General features: G+C 39.2%; 1 protein-coding gene across 4 annotated transcripts in view; it reads right to left on the bottom strand.

Annotated features, from left to right (window-relative positions):
• Positions 1-25,608, bottom strand: part of PRKN (parkin RBR E3 ubiquitin protein ligase) — a 1,201,168-nt gene that overhangs the window by 1,167,152 nt on the left and 8,408 nt on the right. Inside the window, exon 2 of one of the 4 annotated variants that reach the window (XM_055536157.1) lies at positions 3,446-3,577. The exons of the other annotated variants lie outside the window; for them this stretch is intronic. The gene's annotated coding sequence lies outside the window, so the exon portion shown is untranslated. The remainder of the gene's footprint in view (positions 1-3,445; positions 3,578-25,608) is intronic. 4 annotated transcript variants of the gene reach the window in all.

The following is a 25,608-nucleotide window of genomic DNA, read 5'->3' on the forward strand; positions in this document are numbered from 1 at the left end:
ACCACTCCATAAAATTCATCTCAAATAATAGCAGTCCCACCTCAGAAGTCTAAAAGGGAGAGTTAGGAAAGAATTTAAGAAAGTAGAACAAGGTAAAGCCTGTGCCCATGACTGAATGTCCTGCTTCTTAAAAGCATCTCAAAAACAATAGAAAATCAAAACCAGATACTGTCAGGCCAAAGTGCCTATGGAAATGTGGTCACCAATTCAAGACCAATGGCATATGTCAGAACTCTTTATTCTGAGTGGATTGTAGCCCACCAGACTCCTCAGTCCATGGGATTTTCCAGGCATGAATACTGGAGTGGGTTGCCGTTTCCTTCTCCAAAAATGTACTCCAATACAACTTAAGTTTCAAGTAAAATTTATGCTTTCTGTGTATCAGTAAAAAGGACTCTTGCTCTAGATAAAAATAATACCTCAATTTTACTGAGGATTTACTATGCACCAGGTACCTCTCCAAGCATTTTGCATGTATTAATATATTTATAATGCTCATGACAATCCTATGGAGTAGGAATTATTATTACCTCCATTTCATAGATAGGAAAATCAAGCAGACACAGAATGCTTAAGTAATTTGCCCAGACACCCAGCTAGCATATAATGAAGTTGCTATTCACATGCAAGCCGTCCGTCTTCAGAGCCCACGGTCTCACACTGAGTTCTCTGTCTCTTAGTTCAAAGGCACTATCCGTTTACTCCATGAGAAAGGATCATTATGGAAAAGGAATAGTTTTTACTCATTAGGAAGGCTGAATCAACTTTGGGGAGGATATCCCCCACAAAATAAATAGAAATCCACCACCAAAATCACTGTATCAGTGACACTTGCTCTGTTACTAGGCACAAGAGTTTCAATGACTAACAGAGAAAAGGCTTTCAGACAATCTGTAAATGCATAAAGTTATTGATAATAATATATGATAGATAACAGGTGAAACTGAGAAAAATTTGATTCTATAACTACATCTCACTTTCTCCGGTTCCTTTAAGATTCTAACCATGCTAAATCAGATGTTCATCCTTGGGGTTTTTAGTTTTTTGTTTTTTAAACCAATGGAATGCCCCAAGTCAGAGTAAGTACAGTGAAGTGATCTTTGAAAACCCTGGGGTTTGTCTTTATTGGTAATTCCAAATTTTAAGTTCTGCTCATCAATGATTACAGAAAATAACTACCAGATGTCCCTCTTGTCACTGAATTTATGCCTGCATGCTGCAATGAATAGTTTGCTCATGAAGGATATGCTGTTCCAAAAAATGGAGCCTTCCATAGCAGTACTACAGTCATTTACCTTGCATGTCTGCAACTGACCTCTTTCAAAACAAAAAGAACTCCACCAGGATGAAAGTAAGTTATTATTTATTTTTCTAGGCATATTATTTATTTTCTACATGTGCAAAGCATCAGATTATAAATAAGGAATCTTTTCATAAATACCTAAAAAAGTTTTGCAAATTAAAGTCATTGAGTTATTCTTTTTGTTTGTCCCAGCTAAAAATACAGTTAAAAATGCTATAAAGAAATCACAGTAATGAGAACTGACAGCCAGGAAGAATGAATATACAACCACTGTATTGACAAATGTCAGTGGTAGGTTCAGGAAGACTGGACCCAAACACTAGTCAAATCAATGAAAAGAGCATGTACATCTAAAGCAGTGGCTTTTAGTTTTTAAAATCACAAAACACAGTAAGAGGCGCAATTTACATCAAGATCTGATAAATACATATACATTCATAGGTCTCTAAGTGAAATCACAGCTTCAGGAAACCATACAGACCTTCATAGATGAGAAGCTCTCTCCTTTCTACTCTGCGCTTTTCTATTCTATTCCATTATAAAACTGTTGTAACTGGCTAAGTTAACTTTGTGAGTCACCAGCAGCTCATATCCCACACTGTAGAGCTCTGATCTGAAGGGATGAGAAGCCAGCACAGTCAGAAGAATCAGCAGCAGAGAAACAGGGAAGTGAAAGTGAGGTCGCTCAGTCGTGTCCGACTCTTTGCAACCCCAGGGACTGTAGTCCGCCAGGCTCCTCTGTCCATGGGATTCTCCAGGCAAGAATACTGGAGTGGGTTGCCATTTCCTTCTCCATTTCCTTCTTCCCAACCCAGGGATTGAACCCAGTTCTCCCGCATTGCAGGAAGACTCTTTACTGTCTGAGCTACCAGGGAATCCAAAGGATGTGTCAGAAGTGGGATGTGTCAGAAGAGAAAGAGTAACGATCCCCAAAACAGAGACATTGCATCTTCTGGTTCCCACTGCCTCCAGGAAAAGATGTATCTGAGTAAGACCTTCAAAATCATGAGTGTTATCTACTGTCCCAGACTTATAGACTGAACTGTGTCTGCATGTAGCCTCATGAAAGGATGTCCCAGGTACCTCCTTACCCAGGCGAGGTACAACTGGTGAGTGACCCAAACATTCATCATGGAGCTGTAAGAATCCAAGAAGCAGTTTGTCAGCCCTACTTTGGGCAATAAAGGATAATGAGAGTTTATCTTCAGGTTTTTCTTTCAACATGGTCTTGGGTCAACAGTGAACAGGTGCAGCAAAGCCGTCCATGACCAGTGAAGTGCGGGACAGCACTGGAGCCACCACCACCGCTGACAATGGTCTCGGCCCCAAACGTACGAAAGGCACTCAACCTGGAAAAGGAGATTCTCCATCCAGTAGACTTCACCCCTCTGTCACCAAAATACGAGATGCCAATAACTAGCTTTTTTTTTTTGCTTCTAAGAAACTTTAATTACTTAAAACACATGCCTGCTAAGTCGCATCAGTCATGTCTGACTCTTTGTGACTGTATCGACTAGAGCCCACCAGGCTCCTTTGTCCATGAGATTCTCCAGGCAAGAATATTGGACTGGGTTGCATGCCCTCCCTCCAGGAGATCTTCCGGACCCAGGGATCCAACCCGCATCTCTTATGATTCCTTCATTGACAAGCAGATTCTTTACCACTACTGCCACCTGGGAAGCCCCAAAGTGAAAATGTTAGGCTCTCAGCTGTGTCTGACTCTTTGAGACCCCATGGACTGGAGCTTGCCACGCTCCTCTGTCCATGGGATTCTCCAGGCAAGAATACTGGAGTAGGTAACCATTCCTTTCTCTAGGGGATCTTTCTGACCCAGGGATGGAACCCAGGTCTCTTGCATTGCAGGCAGATTCTTCATAGTCTGAGCCACCAGGGAAACCCCACATAAACACGAATTCCTCAAATATTCAAATCCTCCAATTCAGATCTCAAAACTCTTGGTGCTCTCTCTAAAAGCTTAATTGCAGCCTTTTAAAAAGAGCCATTTGAGGAGGTGTGTAGTGACTGAACAACCATTTAAACAGGAGGTAAATATCAGGAATAAATCAGCTAATTCAACTTCCACATGAATTTTTAATACGTCACATAAAAATTCCTGAATAAACAAAAAAGGTGTCTACTGACCTTGTGCACTTCCAAGGATAAATATTGGAGCAACTTGGTGTTTTCAGATGTAGAAGAGGAACTATGGAGCCCTGGTAGGCATTTCTGTCAATAGCTGCAATCGGGAGCTGAATCGTGATTGTTTCTCTCGTTCTACAGGCCAGAGATGAGGGTGATAATCAGGGCAAGTGGCAGAACAAGAGGCTCCAGAAGCAGAATTAAAAGTGTAAAGAATACGCATACAGGATGCAAGTCTTCACGGCAACCGTTTGGAAACCTGCCCGCCAGCATTAATGCTCCTGGCAGCAAATGAACAGATGGGCACCTCTAAGCTTAGAGACCCACTCAAAGTTACTCAAAATTAAGATGTGCCATTCCTCAAGAGAAATTACAGTCTGGGAAGAATTCGTTTACCTGTGACTAACCTAAGAACAGCATAGTTGAAAATTACATCCCTCTGAGTCATCGGGGAAGCCCTGAAAATTACACACAAGTCAATTTAAGCTAAATGTGAACCTTCATCCTTGAAAAAAGTTATGAGTATCTGGTACAGAACTTTTTAAACAGATTTAAAAATTGATTTCATTTGATGATACTTTTTTTTAAATGATACATTACATATGGAATAGTTTCCCAAAATAGTTCCAAAGCAGGTTTCATGTTAAATGTGAAGTTTCAGTTCAAAAGGAATGGTCCTTATCTGGATTTTCTATGTTAGGCCCACATTCATTTTTTATATCGAACAAATAAGATTTAGCAGCACAACAATTAAGTGAATAACACTGTAAATGGATTTGTCAAGTCTGCTTTTTAGCTCTAAGGCTTTAAAGTCAAACTCTAGTAACTGTCAATATGCTCCTATCACATCCATACCTGTCCTCTACACCACAAGTCAGTGTAATCTGCAGACAGAAATGAGAAGAAATTGAACATATTTTATGGCTGTTCTGCTTGAGGGAAGAAGAATAAGGTAAATCAATACTTCTTGTCATTTCATAAAAATACTACATTCTCCAAGACATTTAGCCAGCATTTGCCCATTTAAGCAAGGACAAAAACATAAAAAAGAAAGTTTTTAACTTAGAAAATTAGTACGTCAATATTTCTGGGTCACAGAAATTGAAGTCATAGCACGCATTGCTTCAAAATCTAAGTTAAATACATTCTCAAGGTTGGTTACTCTCAGTAATGGCAACTACCATTAAGAAAACCTAAAATTTCAGGAATGAAGAGTCATATTTAACATCCTGTTATTGCCACTGAAATATTACTAAATTTATAGCCCCATTAAAAAATGCTGCCAGGACATGACTTTCCTTATAAAATTAGATCTGTAAAAACATTCTATGTCTTTGCTCATACACTATATTTTCCTCACTCACTGTCCCATCAATTCAACAGGAAATTTTTCTTAAACTATACTCTGACCTTTGGAAATGGATATTTGTTGATTACCTAGCCATGTCATTATACATTTAAAGAGAACAATGTAAAGTTGAGTCCAAGAGACTCCCAATGATCTGTCATAATTTAGGAAATGAATTCTGAGTGAACAAACTTTAAGTGGACCTGAGTTATAAAACAGGTTATATATAACTATACAAATTAAACAAAGAATTCCCTGGTGGCTCAACCAGTAAACAATCTGACTGCCAACTCGGGAGACCCGGGTTTGATCCCTGGGTCAAGAAGAACCCTGGAGAAGGGAATGGCAACCCACTCCAGTATTCTTACCTGGAGAATGCCATGGACAGAGGAGCTTGGTGGGCTATAGTCCATGAGGCTGCAAAGAGTCAGACACAACTGAGCAAGTAACACCTTAAGCAATATTTAGGAATATTAAAAAGTATTAATGGCGGAGAGTGGATACATGTACAGGCACTGCTGAATCCCTTCACTGTTCACCTGAAACTATCATAACACTGTTAACTGGCTATACCTCAATACATAATAAAAATTGTTTTAAAAAAGAAAAGTATTTAAAGTCAGAGATGCAATGCCACAAGTGATTGTATTTTAAAAACATTTTGAATAGAATGACTAATAAAATAGAACCTATAATGTAGCAAGAAAAAAATAAAGCATTAATAGTAAAATATGGTAAAATTGGAAGTTCATGGAGTTAGTTCAAGGAGAAACTATAATAGAGTTTAAATCATGGCTAACAATTAACTGCTGATTTGGGGGCAATTGTGGTCTCTCTGAACCAAAGATATACTTTTTGTACAACTGGGATATGCAGAATGCATGGCTATTCTGAAGATTAAATGAGCATCTACCTACCCAACCAGTGTCTGGCATAAGGTGTTCAGTAAATGTTATTTTTTCTCTTCTACAAATGAACTAACAACAGGTAATGAGGACTGGGGTAAGGACAGCAGGCAATGGGTAGCAGGTTCTAGTGAGGGGAAGAGTGAGGAAGGGGCACAGTGAAAGAAAAAAATGATAGAGGATAAAAATGAAGGACACAATATATCCCCATAGTAAGGATTGCTAAATATCATGAAGACAAAAAAACCAGGAAAACACAGAGTGCTAGATCATTAAAATCCTGGCTTTTTAGGCCAAGGAGTTCAGTACTGAATCCTTAGGAAGATGTGGTTCTGCCTATATGAGAAAAGCCCAGGCTTATGAGAGGAAGAAGAAAACCAAGTTCAAGCCCTGTTTCCCTTGGGGGTTTCTACTTGAAACTTTTAATTTAGAAGTTGGTGGATTTTTCCTGTGCCCCTGATTAGGCTTTAGTGACTGGGAATGGAAAGGTCTTTTGGAAGAGCATTCATTTGTTGTGAAGAAATTAGACCCTGAATTCACTGAGTTGTTTATTCAAATGATTTGTGACAGGAAGGATTTTTAAAAAGATGCTCCATCTCGGAGATTACATTTTCTTCATCCATAAATATTTCAGAATGTATCTATAAAAGGGAAGGACTCTTCTAAAGTGTACTGGAATACCATTACACATCTGCTGCTGCTGCTAAGTCACTTCAGTTGTGTCCGACTCTGTGCGACCCCATAGACAGCAGCCCACCAGGCTCCCCCGTCCCTGGGATTCTCCAGGCAAGAACACTGGAGTGGGTTGCCATTTCCTTCTCCAATGCATAAAGTGAAAAGTGAAAGTGAAGTTGCTCAGTTGTGTCCGATTTTTAGTGACCCCATGGACTGCAGCCTACCAGGCTCTTCTGTCCATGGGAGTTTCCGGGCAAGAGTACTGGAGTAGGGTGCCATTGCCTTCTCCGCAATTATGTTCTACTGTCTCTTAATTTTTTAACAAAAGATCCTTTGTTCAACTCAGAATCCAGATGTTTTCTTCCAAACATCCAGGTGCTGGGGGTGAGAGGGTGGCTAATTGAGAGCACAGATGAAAAAGATCAGACATGGGCTGATAGTTATTAAAGTTGGGCGACTGGTATAGAGTTCATTGTACTACTCTCCCTAATTCTGTATAACCTTCACATTGTTGATAATGAAAATCTTTTATACTTTCTATAGTAGAAAATTAAACATAAACAAATATCAATAGTATAAAAATAGCTTTATTTTATTTTCTATGTATGTTACAGCAACAAAAAGTTCAGTTCAATTCAGTTCAGTCACTCAGTCATGTCCGACTCTTTGCAACCCCATGGACTGCAGCATGCCAGGCCTCCCTGTCCATTACCAACTCCCAGAGTTGACTCAAATTCATGTCCACTGAGTTGGTGATGCCATCCAACCATCTCATCCTCTGTTGTCCCCTTCTCCTCCTGCCTTCAATCTTTCCCAGAATCAGGGTCTTTGCAAATGAGTCAGTTATTCACATCAGGTGGCCAAAGTATTGGAGTTTCAGCTTCAACATCAGTCCTTCCAATGAACATTCAGGACTGATTTCCTTTAGGATGGACTGGTTTGATCTCCTTGGAGTCCAAGGGACTCCAAAGAGTCTTCTCCAACACCACAGTTCAAAAGCATCAATTCTTCAGTGCTCAGCTTTCATTATAGTCCAACTCTCACATCCATACATGACTACTGGAAAACCATAGCCTTGACTCGACGGAACTTTGTTGGCAAAGTAATGTCTCTGCTTTTTAATATGCTGTCTAGGTTGGTCATAACTTTTCTTCCAAGGAGTAAGCATCTTTAGTTCTTCTTTACTTTCTGCCATAAGGGTGGCATCATCTGCGTATCTGAAGTTATTGATATTTCTCCCAGTAATCTTGATTCCAGCTTGTGCTTCATCCAGCCCAGCGTTTCTCATGATGTACTCCACATATAAGTTAAATAAGCAGAGTGACAATATACAGCCTTGACGTACTCCTTTTCCTGTTTGGAACCAGGCTATTGTTCCATGTCCAGTTCTAACTGTTGCTTCCTGACCTGCATACAGATTTCTCAAGAGGCAGGTGGTCTGGTATTCCCATCTCTTTCAGAATTTTCCACAGTTTATTGTGATCTACACAGTCAAAGGCTTTGGCATAGTCAATAAAGCAGAAATAGATGTTTTTCTGGAACTCTCTTGCTTTTTCGATGATCCAGTGGATGTTGGCAATTTGATCTCTGGTTCCTCTGCCTTTTCTAAAACCAGCTTGAACAACTGGAAGTTCACAGTTCACGTATTGTTGAAGCCTGGCATGGAGAATTTTGAGCATTTTTTCCCTAGCGTGTGAGATGAGTGCAATTGTGCGGTAGTTTGAGCATTCTTTGGCATTGCCTTTCTTTGAGATTGGAATGAAAATTGACCTTTTCCAGTTCTGTGGCCACTGCAGAGTTTTCCAAATTTGCTGATATGTTGAGTGCAGCACTTTCACAGTATCATCCTTTAGGATTTGAAATAGTTCAACTGGAATTCTATCATCTCCACTAGCTTTGTTCATAGTGATGCTTTCTAAGGCCCATTTGATTTCATATTCCATGATGTCTGGCTCTAGGTGAGTGATGACACCATTGTGATTATCTGGGTCATGAAGATCTTTATTGTACAGTTCTTCTGTGTATTCTTGCCACCTCTTCTTAATATCTTCTGCTTCTGTTAGGTCCATACCATTTCTGTCCTTTATTGAGCCCTTCTTTGCATGAAATGTTCCCTTGGTATCTCTAATTTTCTTGAAGAGATCTCAAAAATTAGGCTACACCTATTCAAGGAATAGTTAAAACTTCTATTGAAGTTGCAAACTCCTTGAAAATCTTCAAAAGCTATTAAGTTTATGGAATCAATTTTTGCATATCCATTTTTAGTAGATTTTCAATACTCTAATAGTACCATTTCTTAAGGGAGGAGTCCATGTTAAAAATAAAAATTCCTGGATCCTATTTCATTTCATCATACATATTCTATAGGATGGGCTTCTCTGGTAGTTCAGACAGTAAAGAATCCGCCTGCAATGCAGGAGACCTGGTTTTGATCCCTGGGTTGGGAAGATCCCCTGAAGAAGGGCATGACAACCCACTACAGGCAATTCTTGCCTGGAGAATCCCCATGGACAGAGGAACCTGGCAGGCTATAGTCCATGGGGTCGCAAAGAGTTGGACACGACTGAGTGACTAAGCACAGCACAGTGCATTCTATAGGATAAGTGAGGCTGTCACATTATAGCACAGATAAGGAGAAGACGGTTGAGGAAGGGAAGTCATTTTCAGACCTCGTGAATCATGAGGACAACGGAGATTGATACGTGCTTTGTGTCCTAAGCCGCCTCACTTGCTGCCCCTGAGAAGGGCGATTACAGGAGACTCTGGGGACTTGGCCCATATCTTCAGACGTACATATATGTTATGTAAAAGTCTTGTTCGTGTACAGGAAATGCTTTCGTTCCCCCGCTTGAACATCTCAGCAGAGGTGCCAATAGGTTCCAGAAGAGGATCAGCTTAGACAGAGTATCCGTAACTGTGGCAAACCCTGCTAGTTGCCTTGTCTCTCCCTCCTTGTTAACAGAATCCTGGTATAATGAGGGGTAGAAGGGGGCCTAGAATTTTTTTTAAAACTACATTTCACAACAAAAGGTGGCCATATAACAGAGTCCTTGTTACTGGTGTTAGTACACCATGGGTGGTCTGTGGTGAAGTCCTTTACAAGGGGACGATGGACTGTTTTGCTACATTTTGCCACTAGCCCTTTGCTCCTTTTGTCTTCTTATTGGTAACTTCGTGTGCTGGCTAGTATTCAGGAACCATCATTTCAGCATGAGGAGCCCAGCTAAAGCCTAGTGACTGTGGCTCCCAAAGCCCAGGTGCCCCACGTTTCTGCGGCCCCTGGCCAGAAAGACTGTTTTTCCTCTTGCACCTCATGTGTCCACAAGTACTTGGCCCCAAGGGAAAATCCACTGACACCCAAACCTCCTTCTATGGCTCCCCACCTCCCTCCCCTCAAGCCACGCACTTGCCACTGGGCTTTCTGCTTCTCTTCCCCTCTACCACCTTCAGTCAGTTGTTCTGTATTATGCCCCAGATTTACAGCTATTTCCCTTTGAGGTAGGAGATTCCAGTAGGGTACAAATCCCTTATATTTGGAAGTAGAGTATGTTAGAACTGCTAGAATATAGACGAGGAAGTGCTAGAATATACACATTACTATGAACATTTCTTGAACAGAGAGTGGTACTCATAAAACCTGATCTGGTGATTGAGTTCACAGAAACAATCCTACTTGAACGTTTTTTGAAGAGCTCTCAATTGTCCAATAAAAGGTTTTGTTAGCCATTTTACAAATATCATTAAATTACTCCTATGTATGGTTAAGTGATGGTTGGTATAGCCTATAGATAGTCACTGGGATAGAAAAATAAAACTTTTCAGGCCATTTCAGGTAATGTAAGTCAATGGATATATTTAGACTACTAGGTGATGAACAAAGCATGAGGAAGATGTGGGGGAAGAACATAAAATCATTCTTGCCATTTAAAAATCTTACTGAAGAGCAAAAAAATTACAAAAATATATTAATGGAAATCAATATATAATGCTAACATATGGAGAAAAAAATGCTGCTGCTGCTGTTTCGTTACTAAATCATGTCTGACTCTTTGCAGCCCAATGGACTATAGCCCACCAGGTTCCTCTGTCCATGGGATTTCCTTGCTAAGAACATTGGAGCGGACTGCCATTTCCTTTTCCAGGGGATCCTCCAGACCCAGTGATCAAACTGTTGTCTCCTGCTTGGCAGGTGAACTTTTTACCCTGAGCGACCTGGAGAACCCTAGAGGAAGAAATACATGCCTCTCCCCTGCCGCTGTATTACAGCAAAATAAACAAAGCTAGGATTAGAGAAATGATTAATTCCTTCTATACACTATGCTGAAACTCTGAATAGATAACATCTGATAAATTGTGGAATATGATTAGTATACACAGCACATTGGAGATCACCAATAACTTAGCCTTTCTATAGTAACAGATAATTTAAAAATAAATATTTTAATGTGTGATCTATTCTGTCCATTTCTTGTTATATTTTTCAAAGTCAAATATGAAATAAAAGCTAATTTTAAGAATAAAAATGACTCCAGTGTCTGAAGTCTGAGTTATTAAAAGAATACTGAAGCTATTAACCAAAGTAAGTTGGAAGAAACTGATTTAGGAAGAAGAAAAAGAGATTTTATATTTCAAGTATGTCCAATATGCATAAATAGCAGGACAATCCTTGTTTTTTGCCCATCATTTTTAGTTCAGTACAAGTGAAATAACAGAAATTTTGATAACACAAAGATTTTGACTATTCACATCTGAACTTCACTCACTTCCTTGTCTGGTGGCCTCCAACAAGAATATACTATTTGCTTTCCTTCATAGAAAAATTGTGACCACAACATCAAACTAGAGGGTTATCTTTTGAGAATTAACTGGCATAATTAAAGTAAAATACCAGCAAAGAGTAGGTATTATATGTTAATATCTCCCCCCACCGATTTCTTCTTCCTATTCTCTTCTGAAACCCAAATTTGGTTCTGTATGAGTCTCAACCTGAAATTGATTCGTTTGCTAACCATCCTTCAACATGAAATACTCATATCAATCATACATCCTTTACCCCTTTTCTTTACAGAAGTTATACATTCTTCAAGGCCCAATTCAAGGCTCATCTTTTTGATGAGTAAACAATCATTCCAATCTGTATTGATTTTTTCTTTCCTAAAATGTTTCATGACATATGTTTCTATTAGTTATATATATATGTGTGTGTGTGTGTGTGGCTTGTCTCCCCAACTAAACACAAGCTTCTAAACAGCAAAATCAGTGTCTAGAATTGTTCTAATTTGTAACACTGGACTCTGGCTCTCTTCAGAGATCAGTAAAAAGTCTTGCTGAATAAAGCAATCAGTGGTGGTAACCATTAAAATCTGAGGGCTAATATTGATTCACATATACCCAGCAAACTTAAAAAATAACTTAAGTCATTTTTCATTAGTGCCAATTGGTGCGAAAACCAAAATTCAGTATGATTATAATTGAACAAGAAAAATAGCTACTGGTTTGGCCTAAAATACATTGCTTAAATGAGATACTGTAATAAGGTAGTTTTGTAAAAGATCCTATGCCATAATATTTAGCAAATGCACAGATGGCAAGAATTAAGAATGGAAATAAACTTTTATCAGATTCTTGATATAATCTAAAGTAAGAGGTTTAAGTAACTTAAAAGTAATTTTTTAGTTTGTGATGCATTCTTTAAAAAAGTAGATCACCGGGTCAGCACTAGAATTAAACCTATTACAGCAGTGAAAAGTGAAGTGTCCGTCACTCAGTCGTGACCCCATGGACTGCAGCCTTTGTCCATGGAATTCTCCAGGCAAGAATACTGGAGTGGGTAGCCATTCCCTTCTCCAGGGGATCTTCTTGACCCAGGGATCAAACTCAGGTCTCCTGCATTACAGGCAGGTTCTTTACCATCTGAGACACCAGGGAAGCCCTCCTACAGCAGTAAACTACATAAACTATCCATCATTTTAAATGTGACAAAAATAAACCCATTTATATAGAAGTCAAGGACACCAGTGTGCCAGTCAATTTACCTAGGACTTGAAACAACGTAGTAAGATAGCTGATTCTGAAAAGTCAAGGATCAACAAGCAAGAGTCTTTGTGCACAACTCAACTTTTAACACTTCAGTTATGACTTCGTCACTGATCTTTGGGGTTAGCAAAATTATAGCTATATGGCCTTTCTTTACTTACACACTCACATACCACACAAACACACACCGCAAAATAAAAACCAACAGAAGCTTATGACTGTATGTGGGGAACAGTTTCATTTATAAATAATTTCCATGTATCTTCTATTTAAAAAGTATTTTAAAAACTGGAGAAGGGAATGGCTACCCACTCCAGTATTCTGGCCTGGAAAATTCCATGGACTGTATAGTCCTTGGGGTCACAAAGAGTTGGACACAACTGAGTGACTTTTCACTTCACTTAAAAACCATAGTAGAATGTCTCTGTAAAACTATCTCCTGCAAATTGATGTCTTTAAAATAAAAGCTGAATATTATCTTGATAATTGTTCTTTAAGGTCAAAAAAGCAAAAAAAAAACAAAACTTAAAGAACCAAAATTTTATACAGTAACGTTTAGGTAAGGTCTGCAGATTAAGGAACTTCAAGCATCATATATTTTTCAAGATACTGAAATTAATGTTTCTAAATATCTGTTATGGTATACTGATTCTCCAGTTTATTTAAAATTGTTCCCTTGAAAGAAATGTTGAGTAGTTAAACAACAAAAGTCCTCTATTTTGAAAAAAAATCATTTTCTAGTTCCTCCATAGATGGCCATTGCAAAGAAGTTTAAACAATTCTAATTCTCAGATAATAATATACAGACAGCAGATATACACAAAAGCTTCATTTAGATAAAACAACAAAGAAAACTACCATTTCCTGATTTTCTTCCTTATCCCTCCCCACACACCACCTTGATTCTGCAAATGGCAGAATAAATGAAAGCTCCTTTCTTCTACATCAACTCCTTTGTCCTCTGAAGGTTGCCTAATCATATTCATCTCTTAAAATGAAGTAAGAAGCATTTCAAAAGCTGTATTCATATTAAATCAACTTTCTGATTCCTGCATTGCAGGAATAAAGCAATGTAATCACATCTTAAATTGGTTTACAGCAGGCTGTCTACCTTATCCTAGTTCTCAGGATTGATGAAATGAATAGTTTTAAAATAGCGCTTTTTGAAATGACATGAGAATTAATAGTGCATAATTATCTCACTGTTGACAAGTGAGAGATGTTTAACTCCTTAAATGAGCTTTCCTAATGAATCGGTGTCAGAGAAAAGCTTCATTGCCTGTACATTGTTGACTGATATCTAGGAGGACTGACTGAAACCATAAAGGCATATTAAAAACCAACTTTTAAAATCATTTAGGTAAAAATTAAATGATGCAAATTTCACTTAATATTTGGCATATCTTAAGATTTTACATAAATTTCAGTAATATTCTAGATGCTGGATTACTAGGAAAATCTTTTAACATTTTATTTGTCAACTAAGAAATGTTCAACCTTTGTCTAGAGTTTCAACAAAACAGATGTTAGTATTAGACTTAGATTTAGACTCTTTATTACTGAAAAGAAAAAATTTGAAAAGCAGCATTTAGAATGTTTCTGATATGTTTGAGAATTCTAATGAAAGATCAACTATAACACAATGAAATAAATCTTCATGTTTTTTAAAATAAACTTTTAGTACATGTACAAAATTTACTAAGGTGTTATTTTTACTACATTGAAGTTTACCATTTTATATTCATTCCTTGTCCTAATTCATGTTAACTCATAGCTATACTGTTCAGTTCTTTACTCTAAATCTTGTGGGTAAAACCAAAACAGATTCACATTTCTAATACCTGGAAAAGAGAAAAAACAGCACATTGTCAGCAGCAGGGCTATGCAGATGAAACCTAATATAAAACAGTTTTTTTTTTTTTTTTCCCCTGTATCTTTCCCACAAACCAACTGTCTACTTTGAGAATGTTTTCAGGCACTGGGCTAAGAACTTCCTATTTAATCCTGGAGCCCTCCATGGATGTAGATAACATTATCTCCACTTTACAGCTGAGGAAGGCAGGGCTTCCAGAGGCTCCTGTTTCATAGTCACACAGATGGGAATGAGCAGAGCCCCACGATAAACTGAGACGACCAGGATCTGAGACTGCAGTGGCCACAACATCGAGGCGGCCCTTCTACCTAGACGCCACAGGCAGTTTGGGAAAAGAGAGGTTTGCTTCGTAATCAAACCCCTAACTTAAGAGTTCAGGCTTCCCAGGTGGCGCTGGTGGTAAAGAAACCGCCTGCCAATGCAGGAGACAAAAGAGACACGGGTTCGAATCCCTGAGCCAGAAGATCCTCTGGAGGTGGGCATGGCGACCCGCTCTACTATTCTCGTCTGCGAAATCCCCATGGACAGAGAAGCCTGGCGGGCTACAGTCCCTACGGTCATAAAGAGTCAGACACAACTGAAGCGACTTAGCACGTACATACTTCAAGAGTTCAACAAGGCCTCGGGATGGATAAATTTGGGACAAAGATTCACAGTCTTTACCTGGTATCCTCTTTAGTTAGCATCAGAGAGAAGGACTGAAGAGTTTAAAAACAGACTCTTGAGAGTGAAACAGTGAGAGCAAAGGGTGAAGACAGTGTCCACCCAGGCTCTCAGAATTAACAGAACTACCTGAGCTGGCAGTGCCCTCCACCTGGGCAAAAGGGGCCCAGCACCACCAGGCACTGGTGGACCACGGGCAGCTGTGGCCAGAAGGGGGAGTACCCTGGGAGGGATGCTGGAGAAACGAACCATTTTAACATCCTTTAGGAAACCAAAGTCTCTGTATCTGCATTCCTCCCCATGTACAAATCCTACCATTTCTTCTCCCAAACTCCCTGGGGGACTGAGCCTCAGGAATGAAACTAGATCACAAGCAGCTAGCTTCAGTCTTGTGTCTCACGTTTCCAATAAGATAATTAGATACACGAATGCTTCAGGCTATTCTACACCCTACGTCAAAGCTCACTGGACTAGTTTTGCTAAACCGACACACCTGAAAATGTTTTAGAAGCAATGTACTCTGAGTTCCAAATATGACGTCTTCAAGGATAATCAGCCAAGAAATTTTAGTCAAGCTATTTTATAAATATTTGTGAACGTGTATAAACATGTTCTGAATAGAACAACAAAAAAAAGCGAGATTTGATTTCCTCATTGGCAAACTAGGGGTCACCAAGGGCCATTTCATGAAGAATATTAAATTAATCATTGTATGTGAACGGGCCTGGTAGAATCTAGCACCAGTGGGTGCTCAAAGATGATATCTGAATTGCAAAAAAAAAGGACTTCATGTTTTATTTATACTGCAAAAATCTACCAAGAAAACAGTATTCTTATTAACCACTTTTAAACTATATCAAATAATTGTATTGTATTTACCAAGAGTATAGAGATTTATATTGGAAAACAAAAACATACTGGGAACTGAAACGTTTCAAAGGTAAAGATGTACTTCACGCTATCACTTTGTAATGTTCCTTTATTTTTTTATTTGTTATCTTCAACAACAAAAATGAAAAATGTTAAAATAAAAAGGGACTTTTTTTAACAAGTTCTAGAAATTATCTTCCAGCTTTTTAGTGTCTGTGATGGGAGCCCTCCACACCAGCCATACCCAAGCTTGATGTCAGACAAGCACTGACGGGGTGTTTGCGGTGGGGCCTGGGGAGCAGCTGCGTGCACAAGTGGGGTCAGGGGTCAGGCCCTCACTTAGCCGCCCCCTCCCCTGGCCAGCCTTTAGGTGATATTCTTGAAAACTCTTTTCTCACTAAAAGGAACATGGTTTTAGAAACAGCTATATGGCAATATCACTTGCATTCACAGGTGTATAGATGGAAACTTTAGCCTACAGGGCCAGTCCAAATATTCTGGGCCCCAGATCCCACTGACTTGACCAGAAACACCCTTAATCAAGTCGAATTTGGTAGTACTTTAAGAACTCATGCTCCAGGGTATAAAATCTAGATACCCCTCTTCTGTACTGCCATTTAATGAGCAGTATCAAGCCTCTTGGAGGCAAGGAACTGGCTTTTTTGAACGCTTCCCTCAAAATAATGAGGTTTGGAGAACAGCTGTCAGTCATGGAAACACATCAAACGTTGTATGATGACCTCTTGAAACCTTGTTCCAAAAGAAAATTAGAAATTAAAATAATACAGTTAAGCGCTTACAAAGTTTACAAGATTCTTATCTGCTCTGAAACATGAAAAGGATCAAATTATCTTCTTGGCCTGAGAAACTCGGGTCTGTTTTTAAGGCCCTACTCTGCAACCCTCAGTCAGCCCTGTAGGAAGGTAATTCCCAGGGCCAGAGGGGTAGACCCTGCGGCTTCTCAGAAGTAAACGCAGAGAGCTAAATTAAGGTACTCAGATGGGCACGCACAGGTTGTGCAGAGCCTAGCTGTTTGACTCCCGTGGATTCTAGAGCAGAACACTAAACACTTGTGTTTATTTAGAGAGCAGGTACAGAATAGAGCAGCAGAAACTCGGCTTTCTCAGTGTTCCCCTCCAGCTCCTGCTAATCAACGGGAACCACACAGCTAACAACCTCATGCGAGGGTCTTAAAATGCAAGTTTTAATGATATTTCATTGTAGTGCCCTTGTACCCCAACGTGTTTATTATGTTTTCATTTTACCTGTGTTAGAGAGAGAGAGACCACAGCAGGAAAACTGCTCTTGTGAGAAAGAAGGACATAAAATGCAAGCGATGAATTAAAGAGGCAAATGAAGGAACTCTTTTCCTTTATTAGAAATAGAGGAAACAGATTGTGCTCGTCTCCCGAGGGCCCACAGCCGCGCTACGTGGAATTCAGCCAGCTTCAGTCACAGAGCTCACTCAGGAGTTTTGCTCTGTGAAAAGAGGAAGCCAGATGGGCTATTTACTTTCAACAAGATAATTCTGGAGGAAATTGTTGTAAGTCAAAGAAACTTTTTAGCTTCATCTGCTATTTTAGCCTCTACACTAGATTCAGGAGGCAGGCAGGGAGGGTTCTGTTAGTGAAGACATAGAGGAGACCTGGAATGGGAACTGGGGAAACAGAGCGCAGTGCGCATGTGGGCGGTGGTTACCCAAGTCCAGCAGCTTCACAGACATGCCACCTGCGCTCACATCCTCACTCCACCAGCCACTCCCTACCACCCTGGACCAGCGATCTCAGCCCTCAGAGCCTCAGTGTCCTCCTGGGTATCACGGGGACCATACTGGTCACAAGATGATGTGAAGATTGAATGGCATAATGCAGGTACACCACTTAAAATATAACACACAACATAGCTCTCAGTAAACACTGGGAATTATTTTTCTCCACGTCACTATCTCTTCCATTTACAAAATATAAACAAGCTATCATACACATACGTATGTATATACAGGTATGTGTATGTGAATATATTCTTAAGAACATAGTAAGAGCTCAATATTATATTAATCTACCAATCATACTTGATGAAATCTGTATATGTGAAAACAACCTCTCTTTTATTTTGCTGTCACAGGGAAAGAGTAATATAATCCAGATAATTTTATCCTTGGGTCAAGAATTTTAAAGGGGTTTTTCTACATAAAATTACTTCTTTAAGAAAAACAACTGTGAAAAGAATATAAACAAGCTCATTAAATTGTGTGTTAGAATTCTCATAAATATAAAAGATGCTTCCTAACCAAGAAAGCAAAGTTTTCTCCATCAAGCAGTAAATAATGGCTACTGCGATGGAAAAGTCATCTAACAGCCACATTTTCAGGATATATAACATATAAATATTGTTTATTAAGCAAAAACTAAAAGTATTCAGGTTAAGTTATGGAGTCACTAAGCATCCAAGTTAACCTATCTTTTTTTTACACTTATAATATTTTGAATGATAACTGATAATTCTAAGATAATAAAAGATACTTTCTGAATGATGCAATATACAATTACATTCAGTCTACTATTTTTACCATGGCAGGAGAAAGGAATACATTTTTAGAAAGATTATTCAACACGAAGGACTAAAATGAACAGACTGTTTCACTTGGTTATCTTTGGATTGATTTTGAGAAAACCACAAATGCTCCATTTCAAGTTATTTATATTAAAGAATCAGCATCACTATTTTTTGGTAATACATTCTCCTCCTGAAGGGGAAAATAACCCAAAGAAATGATCAATTTATGGATTCAGATAGGACAAATACAAGAGCACATATTTTAGAACTAAAAAATCTAACAAGAATTGTTACTGCATTTAATTTTCTGTATACTTAGTGACAATCCAGCTGTGCACCAAGTAAACAAAATAAGGGAGAAGGTTCATTTATGCTTGCCGTAATAGCGGTGGATATGTCAAGCTTTATAAACAGTCATCAGGTCATCATCTGCAATGCAAATCCACTGCATGCCTGGCATAGATCATCTGGGCCATATCACATTCCTCTGGGCCATATCTGGGCAAAGGGAACTGTTGCCAATAGGACAACATGCATGCAGCTTGCTGCGCCATGAGTAATGAGGTCCTTTGTCTCTGATCCATGAGTCTTTTGTCTTCTGACGGCATCCACAATACATTAACTGGCTAACTTATTAGATTTTAAGTAGAGAAAGTGCTGCACTCCATATGCCAGCAAATTTGGAAAACTCAGCAGTGGCCACAGGACTGGAAACCGTCAGTTTTCATTCCAATCTCAAAGAAAGGCAATGCCGAAGAATGCTCAAACTACCACACAATTGCACTCATCTCACACGCTAGCAAAGAAATGCTCAAAATTCTCCAATCCAGGCTTCAACAATATGTGAACCATGAACTTCCAGATGTTCAAGCTGGTTTTAGAAAAGACAGAGAAACCAGAGATCAAATTGCCAACATCCGTTGGATCATCAAAAAAACAATGGAGTTCCAGAAAAACATCTATTTCTGCTTTATTGACTATGTCAAAACCTTTGACTGTGTGGATCACCACAAACTGTGGAAAATTCTGAAAGAGATGGGAATACCAGACCACCTGACCTGCCTCTTGAGAAATCTATATGCAGGTCAAGAAGCAACAGTTAGAACTGGACATGGAACAACAGACTGGTTCCAAATAGGAAAAGGAGAACGTCAAGGCTGTATATTGTCACCCTGCTTATTTAACTTATATGCAGAGTACATCATAAGGAACGCTGGGCTGGATGAAGCACAAGCTGGAATCAAGATTGCTGCGAGAAATAACAATAACCTCAGATATGCAGATGACACCACCCTTATGGCAGAAAGCGAAGAAGAACTCAAGAGACTCTTGATGAAAGTGAAAAAGGAGAGTGAAAAAGATGGCTTAAACCTCAACATTCAGAAAACTAAGATCATGGCGTCTGGTCCCATCACTTCATGGGAAATAGATGGGGAAACTGGCAACAGTGGCTGACTTTATTTTTTGGGCTCCAAAATCACTGCAGATGGTGACTGCAGCCATGAAATTAAAAGACGCTTACTCCTTGGAAGAAAAGTCAGGACCAACCTAAACAGTGTATTCGGAGAAGGCAATGGCACCCCACTCCAGTACTTTTCCCTGGAAAATCCCATGGGCGGAAGAGCCTGGTAGGCTGCAGTCCATGGGGTCGCTACAGTTGGACACGACTGAGCAACTTCCCTTTCACTTTTCACTTTCATGCATTGGAGAAGGAAATGGCAATCCACTCCAATGTTCTTGCCTGGAGAATCCCAGGGACAGGGAAGCCTGGTGGGCTGCCGTCTATGGGGTCACACAGAGTCGGACACGACTGAAGCGACTTAGCAGCAGCAGCAGCAAACAGCGTATTAAAAAGCAGAGACATTACTTTGTTAACAAAGGTCCGTCTAGTCAAGGCTATGGTTTTTCCAGTAGGCATATATGGATGTGAGAGTTGGACTATAAAGAAACCTGAGTATCGAAGAATTGATGCTTTTGAACTGTGGTGTTGGAGAAGACTCTTCAGAGTCCCTTGGACTGCAAGGAGATCAAACCAGTCAATCCTAGGGGAAATCAGTCTGAATATTCATTGGAAGGACTGATGTTAAAGCTGAAATTCCAATACTTTGGCCACCTGATGCAAAGAACTGACTCATTTGAAAAGACCCTGATGCTGGGAAAGATTGATGACAGGAGGAGAAGGGGACGACAGAGAATGAGATGGTTGGATGGCATCACCGACTCGATGGACATGGGTTTCAGCGAGGTCTGGGAGTTGGTGATGGACAGGGAGGCCGGGCATGCTGCAGTCCATGGGGTTGCAAAGAACTAGACACAACTGAGTGACTGAACTGAACTGAACTGAGACTAAATACCAATTCCCAGATCCAACATGCTTATTTCTGGCTAGAACCACTCATGATACTTGATATAAAGCCCAGTTAGGGCAACCATCCCCACACTTAATGTTCCAGTATTAACTTACATAGATGTTCTAGTGTTGAAGCTACTCATCCTAGATTCTTTGACAGAAGCAATAAAAAATTATTAACATGAGAATGTAAAAAACAGGGTCATTTCCCTACCTTCTAGAGTCTAAACCTATGAGTTCTCCTATTGGGTCTCAACATAAAATTAAAATGTTACTCTTCAGTTCCACCTCCCCCATAGCAAAACTCCTATGAAGGGAAACCATTAATACCACTACACTGCGCTTCAGTGTGAAGAAGAAAAGTATTAAGTATATGCAACAGTCGCAGTCTAGTTTAGGGGGAAGGGAGAATTGAGATGTGGCCAAGACAGGGAAGGAAATGAGTAAGGAGTGCTACTAGCCACAAACAATATGTATACACATTTTTTTTTTTATTCTAAGCCTGATTTTCCAAAGTACCATCAATCTATCAATCAATTTACAAACAATAAGCCTATACTCATGGAGGCAGAAAAATAGCTAGAAGACCATTATTTACAAAATTAAGACCATAATTTATAAATTACCAATGGGGAGGGAAAGCAGGAAAAGTTGCAAAGTCAGGGAATAAAAGAGTTGAGAAATATTTTAATTTCCATTGTCAAAAGTCCGACACAAGCAAAGTGTGTAAGGTTCAAAATTCACCTTCAGAAATGTAAAAAAAAAAAAAAAAAAAAGATTCAAGTTCCACCTGGTGCTTTGTGTAGACAGTGCCAAAGACCTGTTAATTATCATGTGTGTGCTCAGTTGCTTAGTTGTATCTGACTCTTTGCGACCCCATGGACCATAGCCTGCCAGGCTCCTCTGTCTATGGGATTCTCCAAGCAAGGATACTGGGGTGGCCTGCCATTTCCTACTCCAGGGGATTTTCCCAACCCAGGGATCAAACCCACGTCTCCTGCACTGGCAGGTGGATGCTTTTATCACTGAGGCACCAGACACCCTATTATCTATTACTTTCTGTTAAAAGCAAAGGAACAACTTGAAAAAGAGGGTGAAACAATAATTTAGAAGCAGAGTTATAAAAGTAGTTTAATTTCTAGAATTCTGGCTGCATATCATATATGATCAATACATATTCTAGATTTACTGCTTTACAATGTATATACATTTTTAAAATGCGCTTAAAATTAGAAAAATCCACATTATTTCAGAAAGTAACTTCATATTCACTTCTCTCCATAATTCATTAAAAATAAAAATAAATGGTTTTTGAGAATAACCACAGACATGAGTTTGATGGATGACCATTTCTCTGCCCACCCACCGTGAGCCATGAGGACAAGGCAGATATGTTTATTCATAGAGTTCTGTGTTCTCATGTATAACTGATGTTGCTGGCATATGCTGTTACTTAATTACACAGAGGCAGAATAAATGCCTGATGCAAAGCCACTGCTGGAGTTGTGCTCGCTTACTATAAACAGATACAAATATTTTGAGGAGAGTTAAAAAGGCAGCTTAAAACTCAACATTCCAAAAACTAAGATCATGGCATCCGGTCCCATCACTTCATGGCAAATAGATGGGGAAACAGTGGAAACAGTGACAGACTTTATTTTCTTGGGCTCCAAAATCATTGCAGATGGTGACTAGAGCCATGAAATTAAAAGACACTTGCTCCTTGGGAGAAAAGCTATGATCAAGCTAGACAGCATATTAAAAAGCAGACACATTACTTTACCGAGAAAGGTCCATCTAGTCAAAGCTATGGTTTTTCCAGTAGTCATGTATGGATGTGAGAGTTGGACCATAAAGAAAGGTGAATGCCAAAGAATTGATGCTTTTGAACTGTGGTGTTGGAGAAGACTCTTGAAAGTCCCTTGGACTGCAAAGAGATCAAACCAGTCAATCCTAGCAGAAATCGGTCCTGAATATTCATTGGAGGGACTGATGTTGAAGCTGAAGTTCCAATACTTTTGCCACCTGATGGGAAGAACTGACTCACTGGAAAAGACCCTGCTGCTGGAAAAGAATGAAGGTGGGAGGAGACGGGAGCAACAGAGGAGGAGATGGTTGGATGGCATCACCGACTTGATGAACGTGAGTTTGAGCAAGCTCCGGGAGCTGGTGATGGACAGGGAAGCCTAGTGGGCTGTAGTCCCTAGGGTCACAGAGAGTCAGACACAACTTAGTGACTGAATGGAACTGAACTACCCACATTTTAAAAAGGTTAAAATTTAAACCTATTTCATAAATAAGATGAAAGAACATCTTTAGAATAATTCTGGAAAAAAAAAAATCCAGCTTCACTTCTTTGTTTTACAACTAGGACTTTTGTGTCATCCAGAGTTTCTATCCAGTGGACTTGAGAAAGAGGTGAGTGAATACTCTAGGTAGAAGACTGTACAGATGACCTCAGAGTCAGTCAAATACAAAGAGCTTATGAACAAATCCATTTTTCCTATTAAAAAATCCCTCAGAATAATTAAAATGAATTTCCACTCAAATTAAATTGCCCTGTAGTTTTGCGTGCAAGGCTTTAGACATTATAAACACTCCTTGACTTCGGCCTGCCGGGTTTCCTCAGTCAATCATGTAGTAGCCTGAAATTAAAGTGAAATGATTGGATCAAGGAAAATCAAATTTTTTAACATTTAGGTTCAGTAATGTGATTATGAAGCTTTTAGTGATATTGTAATTACTTTGAAGCTTCGAGCATATGTTTCTACTGAGAGTATTCCATGGAGAAAAACTGCATTAAGGAAACAAGTAAATACAGACCCCAATGATGCAAAAATAAATTTGTTGTAAAGCTAAAAGCTAAAGGTTGGAAAAGAGACAATGCATTCATGTAATTTATACTCTAAACATCCTGTGTTGAGTAACCACTTTAAAATCCTAGCTCGTTCCAGAATTAAAATAATGTAATGGCCTCCCTCTAAGGGCAAGCATTAGAGAAGCGATAGAGAGAAACAACAGCAAAGGACAGGGTAAAAAAAAAAAAAAAAATATTGTCCTGCGCAAGCTCCACTTTTTTACACAGAAAAATGTGACTAAAATTTCTCTCTCAAAATTAATGAACCATTGTATCAGAACTTGAAATGCTTTAATACACTTAGTAATTACCAAAATAAAAAACCAAAGAGTTACTACCCTATTTATTAATGTTTTCATCCATTTCAACACTCACTGGGATTATCCTGGGTTTGGGGGCTACAAGATAAATCAGGTAAGGTAACATCGTCAAGGCAAACAGGAAGGGTGACTGGAGAAGACAAAATGAGAGACAAGACAATGGTCTGCTCTCCATTTCTCCTCTGATTCATACTTTCATTCATTCAACAATTATTTATTATGTATGAAGCATCCATAATATAATTGAAACATCCTCCTTTCCTCAAGAATAAGGCAGGTAAATAAACAGATAACATTAAAATGGAAAGATTTAGGTCTTCAATGTTTAATAGGAGAATGATTCCATCAAATAATCTGTAAACACAAAGTTTTGGAAGGATGTGTCTATTCTATCAAGGCATAGCTAATCATCTGAATCACTTAAAGCTCCGACGTAGGAAGCGGTGCATTGGACTCACACCATTTAATTTGGCTGATGTCAATTTTATTCATTTATTTTTAATCGGAATTCACTTCTCACTTTCAGCCACCGGTTCTGCTATTCCCTGCTGTCTCGGAGGAGGCCTGACTCACAGCGTTCACCTGCCACTGACCAGGGCAAGCTTTAACTGTTTGCTTCCTCTGCCCAAACGGGCCTTACAAGTCAACACAGTGTCCACTTGTTGCAGACATGCTACTCTTTATTAAACTGGGACAGACCAGATTCCTATTGCTGTAATTCCTGTGTCAGTCAAAAGTAAATGAGGGAGACAACATAACCCTGCTGCCAAAGCTTCTAAAAATAAACCTCAACAGGCCCATTCTTAGCATTAAGACCTAATGGTTCCTCATTACTTATAAAACAAAACCTGAACTTTCCAAACAGGCCCTGACCTCCCTCCCCTGATTGTTCTTCCCCCTTCTTATTTTCTATCCTTGTCCATTCCACTCCCTCTGAGCAGCACTTCCCCTCCAGACTCTGCTTCCAAGTCCCCAGGCCCTCTGGTTTGAGGTCAGCTCAAATACCACCTCTACTCTGGAGGTCCCCCAACTTCATCACACAAATACACACTTCCATTATAGCTTCTGCTGTGGCTGATCATTACTTTGTCCGTGTACACAGCATCTTCAAGAAATCATGACATGCTCAGTTCGTTATGGAGATTCAGAGGTGTCTCAGGTCATAACTTAGGGTCTCAGTAAATGTTTGTCGACATGAACATTTATTTTCTTCTTTTATCAAATAAAAATGAACTCTCTTGTTTTCTTACAAATCAAATTCTGCATCTATTTAATAAATGTATTCCATACTTCCTTTAGAGTTTCTCCTAACTAACAATGCATAATGGAATATTTTCCAAATATTTCAGCTGAAACTGCTTCATGAAACACAAATTCCACACAGACGTCTTTTTAAAAATGAACCAAATTCTTTTCTTGCCTTTCATAACTTTACTGGGATTTATATAAAACTTCTGTGTATTTCCAACCTAGCCCTATTAGTTATTATTTACAAGGGCAGGACAATGTTAAATGATTCCACAGGAGCATTAGGTGTCTAACATTCATAGTGAACTGGTGAATCAGAAGTCAAAATGTACATAAAAGGGTTATTTGCTCCCGCTTTGCCTGATCATGTGTTGTTGCATGGAGTCATATTTCCTGTCAAAAGCATAACGAAGCTTCCCTTGCTCTACAGGATACAAATGAGCAACCCCGTACAGCAAATCACCC

Source organism: Bubalus kerabau, chromosome 9, assembly GCF_029407905.1.
Source record: "Bubalus kerabau isolate K-KA32 ecotype Philippines breed swamp buffalo chromosome 9, PCC_UOA_SB_1v2, whole genome shotgun sequence".
Lineage (NCBI taxonomy): Eukaryota > Metazoa > Chordata > Mammalia > Artiodactyla > Bovidae > Bubalus > Bubalus kerabau.